The sequence below is a fragment of the Solea senegalensis genome, linkage group LG20 (assembly GCF_019176455.1).
Source record: "Solea senegalensis isolate Sse05_10M linkage group LG20, IFAPA_SoseM_1, whole genome shotgun sequence".
Taxonomy (NCBI): Eukaryota; Metazoa; Chordata; class Actinopteri; order Pleuronectiformes; family Soleidae; genus Solea; species Solea senegalensis.
In genome coordinates this window covers 5135536-5148850 of record NC_058039.1, presented here as the reverse complement: position 1 = coordinate 5148850, position 13315 = coordinate 5135536, and the positions used below count along the sequence as shown (strand labels likewise).

General features: G+C 40.6%; 1 protein-coding gene across 5 annotated transcripts in view; it reads left to right on the top strand.

Annotated features, from left to right (window-relative positions):
* The window catches only part of trps1 (trichorhinophalangeal syndrome I), a 102617-nt gene that overhangs the window by 33546 nt on the left and 55756 nt on the right, over positions 1–13315 (top strand). The window lies entirely within an intron of this gene.

Genomic DNA, 13315 nt, shown 5'->3' with positions numbered 1-13315 from the left:
AGTGAATCCACAGTGTGTGTGTGTGTGTGTGTTCCCATCTTTGTGGGTTGTGAGCTTTTAACTCAGACTCTGATGTCGCAATGATCTGAAACCTCCCCAGCACAGGAAAGCTCACTGTCTGCATGTGCGTATGTTTGTGTGTGTAACATAAGGATGAAACCAAGCGAGAATGTAATGCAGGAGAGATGGCTGTGAGCTCCCAAAAATAAAAACCCATGGAGATTATTTTTTTTTGTCTTCAGGCAAACCTCCTCCGTCACTGTACAGCTTTACAGCTTTAATTAGTGAGAGAGAAAAAAAGTTTTATCACTTCTCAGAGGAAGAGATGATGATATTCTTTCACGTTTCCTGAGGTATAAAAAATATTTCACCTGCTGCTGTGTAAAGAGTGATGTAGCCTGAGGTTAAAACAAAAACTCGACACTTAATAAACATTCTTTACGTCCCTTCAGACTTTTGTCTGACAATTAAACCCCATTCTGTGTCTTATATGAATGTATCGCTGCAGGTATTGTCTTTTTAGCCTAGACGCTGTAAAAGGGATACAGCGATTTGTAAGAAACCTTCAGTTTCAAACCTTTTTTTTTTTTTTTGCTGTTCTCTTATTCATGATTACCATTCTTTTGCTGGAATTGTCCTTTTGGGTATAATTATCACTCGAGTAAAAAAAAAAAAATAAGTGTCATTTTTCTTGTTCTGCATTATGTTTCCAGTAAATGTTAATCCTAGACAACAACAAAAAAAATAACAATGATTGTTCAGTCTGTCCTGTGGAAAGTGTTCCTGATAGTTTTAGTGCAGAATGGGGTCCTGTAGTAATTCACTTAATTCACTTAGAGCGAGTTGTCTACCTCTGTCGTCCCTCCGGGCAGACTGAGGTCTCAGATCCATCCGCTCTTCGAGTGTATCTGTGTGCATGTGTATCTGTCAGTTGTTATGCAGGAGAGAGAGGAAATGAAAGCTCAGACTGAGCCCCAAGGCTTTCTTAACTGTCTCAGTGTCCTTCACATGCATGTGTTTGTGTGTACTTGTATTTGTTATCTCTTTAGGACAAACGCTGACCTTGTCAGGACTGGTAGTCCTCATGGAGACCAAAAGCCTGTGTAAGACTAAGATTTGAATTGTGGTTAGGTTAGGGTTAGGCATTAACTGGTTAGGGATAAAGCTTTGTTTAGGTTGTCCAACTGAATGGAAGTCAATGAGAGTACTTAAAAGGATAGCTGTGTCAACCTGTGTGTGTGTGTGTACGGGGGGGGGAAGCGGGGCACATCTGCTCCCATAAATAAGTGTGTGAGAAAACAAGAGTTTGTGTCAACAGTGAGGAGACTCTTGCACTCTCACCCCGCCTCTGTCTGTTACACTTGAGCGTTCAGTCGTACGCATGCGCATATACATCACATGTATGCGTATGTATACGTATAAATACACGCATATTCTGCACCGACGCAGTGAAAGGGAGTGATTGAACCTCGGGTGTTATTGTGAAATGCTGGACATTACTGGCATTTTCTTCCCCTTTTTTTGTGCTGTCTGTGTGCCTGAATGTGTGTTCTGTAACCTTGGAGTAGTTCTTGTAGTATGTGTGTATTTTGTGTTATTCTAAAATATTGCTGACAATAGCTTGTCTTACATCCTTCAGGTGCTGAGTCACACTGCAACTAAATATAATTTTGACGATCATCGTTTAGTGAAACCGCTTTTTTTGAGATTTTGAGTTTTCTTCTCTTCGCCAACTTAAAAACACAATTATCGATTACTCGGTTTTCTCTCATTAAAGTTTTAACTCAACTCAACTTGTATGTGTATGTGAACAATTTCCTGGTTGTCCCCCAGCAACCCCCAAAGTCTGATCACAGGATGTTGAGAGGAAGTTGTCGGGTCTCCGCCACACACGAGCACACACACACACACACATACATACACACACCCACACGTTTACCACCTCCCCACCTCCACATATGGTAGTGAGGAAGGAGGACAGTATTCAGGTGGGTTTTTTACACCCCACCGTCGCTCACATAGCCTTCATTTATTTAATTATTTTATGCTCAGTTCTTCTCTGTACGTCATCCACCACCCCCTCAGACAACTGCCCCTCCTATTGTGCAGAAGAACATTAAACAAACCCCGGTCAATGAAGCTGGAGTTGTGCAGGACAACCCCAATTTAACAATTGCCTCAACGTGCACGTGTATTAAAAGAAACCCTAAGATAAGCAGTAGTTGACACAGTAGTGGGAAATGATCAGCTGAAAAAAAAAGTGTATTTCCTCCTCTTTCCTGCTCAAGTTAGCTGACACTCAACATGAGTGTTTTCACTCTGCACCTGGGTTGGCATCAAACCACAAAATCCTAATTTCTCATGTGTCTTAATCGGAGCGATGTGTTAGCAGCCACTCTCCCGTGATGGCCTCCATGAATGTTTGTGATTCTTTCTCTTACAAAAAATTGAAAATAGGCTCTTGACTGCTTTTTCGTACCATCAGACTTTTTTGTCTTGGCTGGTCCGTCTCCTGTGGCGAGGCTTCTCCTGTTTACCCAACATTTTTGTCTCATTCCACCTCCTCCTTCAACCAAATGCATCCATGCTGTGAAGCTCTATACAAATGAAGGAAGACAACACACGCACGATTGTATATATCATCATATCACAACAACGCTCCAGTGCCAAACCAATTAACTCTTACTGTTCATGAGGAGCGTGAAGCCCTTCTTTTCAAATTTTTAACTGCATAATATTTTTTATTATCCTGAGACAAACACCATCATTCTGCCTTTGAATACAAAAATAAAATAAAGCATGTTTTTCCTTCTGAAATATCAGATTAATCTTTAAAATGGTTGTGTCAGAGTATGTAGACATAAGTTGTGTGACTAAAACTCAGTATGTGTTCTTCCATTGGAATTGTAGCTGTGCTGTATGAATATGACACTTTTTGGCTATGGTCACATTTTTGCAGCTTTTGTCGCTTCTGTTTTTGTTTGTCTAACCACGAAGTTCAGCTTCTCGCTCACCTCTTGCATACACTACCTTTTACTCCAACTCCATGAAGAAAGGCTTTTCAAAATAGACCTTTTGAACATTTCTATTTTTTGGAGGACACCCTTTTGTTATTTATTAGACACAGCTTTTCATAAGCCGTTGATGGAACAGATTTAATGTCAAAATGGTTTAGGAATTGCCGACTCGGCATTCCCAACTACTACAGATGAGAGAATATCAATCAACCAAACAACTCACTGAACCAGGAACTACACTCCTGTAATTTTCTAGTATGTTGATAGAGATCTTTGTATTTCCATGGCAACACGTTTGACTCGGCCACACTGAGCGCAGCAACAGAAACAGACCATGCAGCGTGCTGTTTACATGGTATAGATGTGAAGGGATTAACTTGTTATTACCGGCACTGAATTACAGGATTACCCAACACTCGACACTTGAACCAGAAATAAACACTATATATATATGAAGGCAGACTGGAGTGACCATAGAATCCTGTGGGCGGCTCTCAGGTTGTAGGTTAAGAAGATTATCAATTTGTTTTAAGCATGACAAGCGTTTTCTAATCCAACACAAAACACAAGAACAAACACAGAAAATGCATATGTTACAGCACCAAGTTTTGTTACTGACGTGGAAAGATATCATCTGCTGATAACTCTTTTCAGTCAATTAAATGTTCGTGCACATTTAAAATGTCACTTTTTTTTAATCTGGCACTTTACTGTTAAACTATAGAAATATGATGCATGCATGATATTTAAGGTTGACATGTGTTTTCACTTACTGTGTGGGTGTGGAATCCATAAGGATATTTTCTCATTGCCAATCTCTGTCTCCGGGCAGCCAGTTTCATCAGTAATGACCGTGTCCGTGTGTGTGTTTGTACTTGTATTTGTTATCTCTTTAGGACCTCTTAATAGCATAAACACTGCCCTTGTCAGGACAAGTAGTCCTCATGGAGACCGAAATCTGGTCCTAATGAGGCAGAACCTCACCTCTGAGGAACTGGTTAAGTTTAGGTCTATGATTTGGTTAAAGTTAGGGTTAGGCGTAATCTGGTTAGTCATAATGCATTGTTTTGGCTGTTTTTAAATGAATGGAAGTCAATGCAGTGTCCTGAGAGGTATAGCTGTGCAAACCTCTGTGTTTGTGTGTGTTTTACATACTTTCATGTGTGAAACAATCCTCCCTCATGAATTCCATGATATATCCCTTAAGTTCTGAATGACATTTTACACACAACAGATAACAGATGTTTATCAAAACATGCTGAGCACAAAAACTCATCAACATGACATCATCACATTAGTGATGGAGAGAGAGATAGAGAGGAGATAGAGAGGAGAGAGAGAGAGAGGTAGAGAGCGATCCATTTTTAAAGAAGCTTTCTCAGACGTGACCACACATACATGGTATGCTACACACACACACACACACACACAGCTATGCTCTGAGGACCGTAGCCAACGAGCTGTGTGTGTGTGTGTAAAGTTAAAATCCAGACAGCCATCCCAGAGGCGAGACTATTGAGTCTTATAAACTCTCAGGTCACAGATTATTGAAATAGCAGAAGAGATATATAGTCTGCCTGTGTGTGTGTGTGTGTGTGTGTCTTCTGTTCCACTCTTTCACATCAGCACAGAGGACGCCAGACAGACATATGAACACACACCTGAACATGCACACATTTATAATATATGTAAGTTCATATGTCATGGAGTAAAGGTGTGTGTGTGTGTGTGTGTGTGATTTGGGAATGCCAGTATTTAACACAGCAGACTGGATTTGTGTGTTGTGTTGTAATACTGATTTATTTCAACATCATTTATAGTGCTTTTGGGAATGAAACAAGCAATCTCTTGGCAGCTATTTCATTGTAACAGTCCAGCATACACACAGATGCTCCATTGTGTTGGCTTCGCGTAGCAAAACGTACCTTGTTTTAACCTTTCTAACCTCAGTGATTGGAAAAGAAATCCGTAGACGCCATCATGGACTTAACCTGTTTAACCAATTTTCTGACCCACACCTGTGGGTCTTGTCATAGACACACTTCAAAATAAGGTTTTAAAGACCATGGAGTCCACAGGTGTTCGCACACTGCTTTCAAATTTGCGTCTGCAGATTAAAGCACCTACTTAATGTCTTGCTGCGGATATTATTGTCACAGTTGAGGGGGGTAAAAGAAAAAGTGGATTTTCTGTCTGAGTGTCTTTTGTGTCAGTTGTGAAGTCAAAAAAAGAGTCGGTGTGGGGCTTGAAAGCAGAGTTTCAGCTCTTTTCAGTTTGCAGAATCGTGTCGAGAGTTTCCATTTTGTGACACGAAAAATGCTCTTCTTCTTATCTGGTTTCTGCTCAATAGCCAGAAGGGCATGGTTTTATAGAAAAACTCCCACTGTATATGTTTGTCTGCATGTCACGTTAAACAGTTTTTTTTTTTTTTTCCTTCAACTCACTTCAGGGCTAAGGAGCCCTCCTGCAGAGATTTATCCTCTCTCTCTCTCACACACACGGAGTACAGTGCTTCCCAGACCCTGTGTGGTGCAGTAATCCAATGTAGTTATTCAAGGTCAGATTCCCCTAATAGACTTTTAATAAAATTTGTGAGGGGGTAGCTGGGAGTGTGTGTGTGGGTGTGGGTGTTATACAGTGCATGCAGGGTAGACTCTGGGCCCTTTGAGCACATTGTTTGTGTGCAGCACACAGTCATTTCCTTGTTTTCTAATGTAAATACGTATGTATACATACGGTTCCTTGTAAAGGGAAAAGAGCAATGGCACTGATTAAAACAACAAAGCACCAATAATTTGCAGAGTCTGAGTCCCAGTACGCGAGAATGGGCTAACTGCTGTTGCTGTTTTTCAACGTGTGTTTACAACCTGTGCCTTTTAATTAACATCGCTTAATGAGCAATAAGTCATTAAACATTAAAGCAGGGGATTAAAATACTCTAAATCAACTGAAGGGCAAGCTTTTTTAAAGCATGTTTTTGCTGTTTTGGTTTTCACTTAATGTTAAACAAAGTTTAAATATGAGTAAAAACAAACTTAAGGAATATGGTTAAGTTTTTTTAATTTTCTTATCCAGTGTTTTTGTTTGTTTGTTGATTGTAAAATAGCCGGGGGTGTTCTCTTTAAGAGGGATTGAGCTCTTTGGTTTTGCTTTGTTTATGTTGCTGTTTTGCAGTTGGAATTGTGGATCAATGTTTCGTTGATTTATTTATTATTTGTTCTTATAATATTACCACTTAATTCTCATAATATTATGACTTTATTCTCATAATATTACAATTTTATTCTCATAATATTATGACTTTATTCTCATAATATTACAACTTTATTCTCATAATATTACAACTTTATTCTAATGATATTATGATTTTATTCTCAAAAGATTACAATTTTATTCTCATAATATTCCGACTTTATTCTTGAAAGATTACAAGTTTATTCTCATAATATTACAACTTTATTCTCATAATATTACGACTTTATTCTTGAAAGATTACAAGTTTATTCTCGTAAGATTACCACTTTATTCTCAAAATATTATGACATTATTCTCGAAAGATAAAAAAAAAAAAATCTTCATTTTGGCCCTAATACTCTGTCGTAAATAAACTGGCAAGTGAGTGTTTCTTTTCTTTTCTATTTTTTTATTTTGCTAGATTCATACATAGGCGTCTCAGTTTGTCACAATGAGTGATTGGAGCCGTACTTTAGACACCTGTTCACAGGTTTGTGCCGGGATAAGTGAGAAGCATGGAGAGAAGCGGAGGAAAAAAGATTGATAAGAAAACAGCCACAGAGAAGAGGGAGGGAGGGAAATGGGAGGGTGAGAGTGAGAGATTAATTGAGAGGGAGCTTGATGAAAGACGGGCAGATAGGGAGGGGAGGAGCAAAGTGTGTTCATAACACCAGTTTGATGTGTGTGCGAGCGCGCGTTAGAGCCAGACCAAAATAGCGTGTAAAGCAGCGAGAGACACCTAGAAAGAGGGCAGGAGGAGAGAGGCTCATAATGAGAGAGTGGGTATTGAAACGTGAAACTCTGATTAAGTTTGACATTTAATATGACATATTTTGCATGCTGTTACCCCATTACAAATTAGTCCGACACGTTGTGTGAGTGAGTGAGTGGGGGGAGAGGGAGAAAGATTTCCTTGATCTGTGACATGAATGAATTGGGCCCCCGCTAGAAAGCAGATGAACAGTGTGTGTGTGTGTGTGTGTGTGTGTGTGTGTGTGTGTGTGTGTGTGTGTGTGTGTGTGCGTGTGTGTAGGAGTTTCTGGTATTGATTAGGGGCCTTGCAGGCAACTAAAAGCTTTTAGTCTTAAAATGGCAGGTGGACTCAGTCTCACAGTGCTCTTGTTAGCCTCCTCACTCGCCCTCCTCCTGGTTCTCTGTCGACTCTAACTTCAATTAGACGTCTGCCTCTGCAAAATCAATTCCAAGCTGTTACGCTCCTCACAAAACAGAGAATCCTCCCTTCAGCTGACTTTTTCCCCCTTCCCAGTGTTTCTGGAAGCGGCCAGACACACCCGTACTCCCATCCAGCGCTTGAAATGTGTGGCGTATAGAATCCGGCAACTGTGGCTGATTTGGATGATTATCCCACTGCTCTAAATAGGCTTGGTTTCACGGACTGAACTGTTTTGACTGCGGGGACTTAAAGGTTCTTGCGCACACTTTCATTAATATTTTTCTTCAGCTGCTTTCAGTCACTGACGCAATATCTAAAGCCGCAAGCCATTTCAGCGTGACTGCCATTCTGTGCCTCGGTGACCCTCCGAGAAGTAACAGTCTGTGGCATTTCCATATAAATAAATTACCATGAAAGCCTTAAGATTTGCCACAACAAGAGCTTGTTTCTGCCAAGGTGAGGATGCCAGGCAGGTTGCATGAGCTGCTTCAATAATTGAGAACATAGCGGTAAAGAAAAAATACCCCAATGACAATTATGTCATCAAATCAGATTTGGCTGTTCCACATAAATATTCAAGTTCAGTTTTTTTGAATGGAGTTCGGTGGATGGTGGATGACAGTGGTGTTTTAGCTCACCCTAACATGTCCACACATACTCACTTAGTGTCAGTGGTTTTTCTTCTTCCACATCTCCAACTTCTTAAAAAAAATTCAACGTCTCTGAATTCTTTTTTGTAATTAGCATTGGCCAAATACACCAGGAACCACACTGTGGATTGTAGAATTGGTTCCATCAGCTATTATTCTATTATTGAAGGGTTTTTCAACAGGCAACCAGCTGGGCGCCTGACCTGAAATCGACTCGTGTGCCGGTGTCGAATAATAGGAAGGTATTTTTGTTGTTCCACGGTAACTTTGAATGGTAAGAAGAGGTTGTTTTGAAAGTCCTCTTCTTCAGTCACTCAGCTTTTGCACCTTGATATAAACATTTCTTTTTCTTTTTCTGTTTTTCATTTCCAAACTTTCTTTCGACATTCAGGGAAGTTTTTAAGTAAATCATATACCTGTCAGTTGAATAATAGTATTAGTATGTGGAGCTTAACTGCTCCTTGCCTTTATTCTCTCCTTCTCCTTCCATTGTTGCTCTTTTCTGTCTGTCCATTTCTGCCGAGAATCTCTTTTTTCTTAATAAATGATGAAAGTATATTGTCTTTCTTGTTTAAACCCTCTCCTCCCACCCAAAGCTCCTGCCATCCCCCCTTTTTGTCTCTTATCCCACTGTCAGTTCAGTGTTGTTCATATTATTAAAGAGTCCTATACTTACTTTGTCTTTGATCCTCTCCTCACCATACCTACCGGCTGTACCCGCGCAAAGAGTGCAGATTTAGTCCCTACCGCTCACTAAATGCAAGTAATGATACATTGGCGAAAAGTGATGATGAGGTCAGTTGCATTAGACAGGTTAGTGAAATAACTACAGTACAATTTACAGTTTATTAAGGCGACTGACTGTTTTTTTCTCAGTTCTTTGGTTGACTCTCGTCCACCAACAACATTTTGCCAAGCTAAATTTAGCAGGACGCGGTTCTAAAGTCAGAAAATGTGCAGAGGCACATTGCCAGTGTCTTATCAGCTTTTCCTCTTGTAGCATTTCTCTAAGGCAGTCTGCCACGGGGAAAAGGATCAATCCATCCAGTCAATCATCTAATCCTGAGTTTCGATGACTCACCCAGGCAGGCATTTAGTTACGTGCAGGTAAAGGTTGTCCTCTTTCTCTCTCTCTAAGGTCCATGCTGGGTTAGTTTAGCTCTTATGCTGGCCTTCAGGAACAGCCTCTTGGTCATGATAGCACCACCTAAGCTTAATCTACTCACCTTATGGCTGACTAAACATCTTGACTCCCCCTAATGGCACATATTATGGTTTTTGTTTTTGGCTGCAGCAACAAGCGAGTGCTTCTTTTACACACCTGGAGAGACTCACTTCCCACAAACAAAACCTGTCACGTTAAGGCACATGTACACAGGTGAAGTCAGCCTGCTGTTACTACGGTGAGTTGGAAGTAGAGGTGGGCGATATGATGGTATTAGATCATGAAGGACAAGAACGTGTTGACGACCTGCCCTGGCAGAGTGATTGTAGTATTGGCTATAGGGCATATTCTATCCATTGCTGGTCTATGCTCTTGCATTGCGTTTTATGGAACTGGTATGGCTTTTCCCCAAATGTTAAGGCACAAACAACAATTATTTGCAAAGTTGGCACGCGGTCCTCACGTTGGATAGTTTCAGCCACCTAAAGAGACAGTGTCCTAAACAATATGGCGAGACTGAAATAGCTTGGAGAGCAGCCACACTGCAGTCAGCAGAGGCAACAGGTAACTTTAGACTGCAACGAACCACTTTAACACAGGCATTTGATAAAGGCAAACCACATGGGAAGACTTGCAGGAGGTGGATCTACAGTATGTAACTGAAACAGTTACCTTTTACCTCGCAAAAGTCTGCACTGCACAAACTTTAAGGTTATGTTTTTTTTACATAGTTGAGTTGTATTTTCACCATATCACCCACTCCTAGTTGAAACATGTGAATTACAAACATGGGGGAATGAGATGCAGGTAAGATTAATACTGAAGACTCAAGCCTTGGTTGTACCACAGCAGTAGAATTTATTTAAATCTACCCATGATTTGGTCAGTTTATCAATCCCCCATGCTCACATTGCTCCATATCAAACCTTTTAATTTGTAGGACAAAGAGACTTCTGAAGATCTTTGGCTGTAATTTGAACCATGATTATTTTTTTTCCAGCTACCGTCCTCGGCCAGATTGACCAGAAACTCGAAAACAATGCGAAAGAAACGAAACACAAGGAGGCAAATGACAACAAAAGGGAAAAAAGAGGACAGATGATGAAGAGCAGTAAAATTAGGGACAGAGACTATGAGGATAATGTGAAGAGACTCAATGACGCAGATGGAGAATCGGAGCTAGAAAGAGATCTCTGTGTAACGAGACCTTGCCCTTAGCATTATTTCTTCATATGTTGCACATTAATCCTTTGTTTATGAAAGATGGAGATGCCAACTACAGCTGTCCCACGGGATGGGGAAGAGCACAGATATCTGAAGGCGGCAGAAATATGTGGATGTGTTTTGGTATTGGTATCATATTCATCCATCACACTGACTTCATAATAATACTGTGGCTAAATGGTGGAGATGTACAGCTAAGCTGTTTTTCTCCCAATAGTGAGATTGAACTTTGATCTCTGGGGGAAAAAAAGTCTTTCTTTGAATTTGTGTGTCACTTTCTTGTTATGCGATGTCTAATGATCACTGTCGAGTGATTGAACAAGCACAAAAATAAGATTTTGCCAGCAATAAACGTTCTAAAATTTAATATTTCTGATTTTTGGGTCCATTTATCAGAAATGTCATTCTTTCATTCTTTATTTTGCTCTGTGATAATTGACTTAACAAAAAAGAATGACTTGCACCTCTGTCATCATCACCAGCAAAGTCTTTCAAGCAAACTCAAACTGTGATAATGAAACGTTTTAGACTTTTTGGAGCTGATATGCACTGCAGCTCTGATAAAGGTCCATATGCTTGTTATCTGACATATACTGCAGGAACCTACCATGCTTCTCTCAGTCCATCTTTCAGCAGTTGTCTTTTGGTGATAATTGACAATTTTAGATAAAAGCTTCACTCGCGTTGGGGTTAATTGTAGTTTATGGAAGTGATTAACTGTCACATTTATCCTCGCTGTGGTATTGAGGCCATTGTGGCATATAGGGGCTAATTGTAGCTAGTAGCAGTAGTTGTTATGCGGTATGTTGTGGTGGGTTGTACCTAATTGTAGCTGATAGTAATGGTTCCAGCCTGTGTATACAGCCTGAAGCAGACAAAAGGCTGTGCTGCGACACTGAGATACAGACACGCATATGCTCAGACACACACACACACACACACACACACACACAGCACAGCCGTGTTCTTCCTGCTAATAAACAAAAGTATGGGAAGGAACCAGTGATGCCAGTCTAAATAAATAATAATATTCTAAAATCATTCCTGTCTTATTGATTTCCCACTTCAGTCACATAATTTGTCATTCTGTTACAGTCGCCACTGAAATCATACAGGGCAGTGGAAATGCAGTTGGGTCAGTCAGTGCTTCTTAGGTCTGGATTCAACTTCATAGTTTTACCACAACGATCTGTAGTTTTCCACTTTGTGTGTGTGTGTGTGTGTGTGCGTGTACATGTGCGCAAGTAAATGATGAATTTTGACTGGGTGTGGTGAACATCAGATGAGATTTTCCTCTGCTCCCTGCACTCTCTCTCTCTCTCTCTCTCTCTCGCAGACACACACACACAGTGCCAGGGCTGGTCTAGGCGTGGGCCCTTTCAGACATAAATTGCTTTATTTTAATAGTTGTATGGTCGAGAAAGAGGGAGAGAAAAAATGGTAAAACACTAGAAAGGCCATAGATAGAATTTTTGATTCAACAAAGAAAGCAGGTTTTTCTTTTTCTTTTTTTTCTCCTCTTCTGTGTGTATGTGTGTGTGTCTTAACATTTCTCTAGATTACATTAAGGAATTGTAAAAAATGTTTATCTGTCTATTTATGTCGTGCTACGTTCCCTTACCTCCATCAGGTGTGTGTTGTGTTGTGACTGTCACAGTTTAGCAATTGCTATCAGTAAAGAACATCAAGTATCACAATGTATAACAACCCTGAGCAACATAGACTCAATCCCTGGGTTACACACACTCGCACATGCGCACAGTGCCTCTGCGCTCATATAGCTTTGATTGGACCGTGATCAGAGTTTTTGATTTTATCAGTCGTCCTTTGTCTGTCACGGTGTTTATGACTGAAGACTGACAGACAGACAGCGCATGGGTCAATGAGTTGACTGTGTTTACGTCTGAATAGGAACTGAACAACCACAAATAAGCACACGCTGGCACACGCACGCACACACACACACACACACGCTTGCAGAAAAAAAAACACACATGCAATATCTCTCTGTCACGACTGTTGTGACCGCAATTGTTCTCTTTTCAAACAAAGGAAAGATTATGGCTTAACATAAAACACATGCTCGGTTATTTGATGGGTCTGTATCGTGATTATAAGGGAGGCAAGGGGAGGGATGGTGGGAGAAGAGGAACGACAGAGGAATGGAGAGGGCAGAAACAGAAAGAAACATTTTAATGAAGGGAATTACTTAAATTATTGTCGCAATTATTCTTGCATGTGAAATAGGGCAACGGATAATAAAAGTGCCTGGAATGTGGAAGGAAAAGGACCTGATAAGTGCTCTTTTTGGTTTCATTGAGGTACATTGATTATGCATGAGCAAGGTGGCGAAGAGGACAAGGAAAGGGATGATGGGTTGAGGGAAAGGAATGGGAGATGTGTCAGGGGGGTCAAAATAAAGTGAGATATGTAATAAGAAATAAAAAGCAGAACAAAGTAAAATAAAGAGAAATTAGGAAACCAAGAACAGGAGGTGATGCTGATGGAGCACGAGAGACAGTGTGAGATGAGAAAAAGAAACTTTGGGAGCCAGAAAATGAATGAAAAGCTCTCAGAATGAGAAATTTGGAGTGCTGGGGGGATGAATTGCTGTCTACCACCTCCCTCATCCATCTTTCTGATATGGGGTGTGAGGTTTGATGTGGTGGAGTGTTGGCCACTCTTCCCATCTCTCCCTCCTCCCTCTGTCTCCCCCATTTCTCCCTCACTCGCTGTCTACCACCCCCTCTCAGTCTCTCTGATATGGTTTGGGTTTTGATGTGGTCATGTGTTGAAGATTCTCACGGATGGTTTCCATAACGATAAAAAGATTCACTCCCTGGTTTGGGAA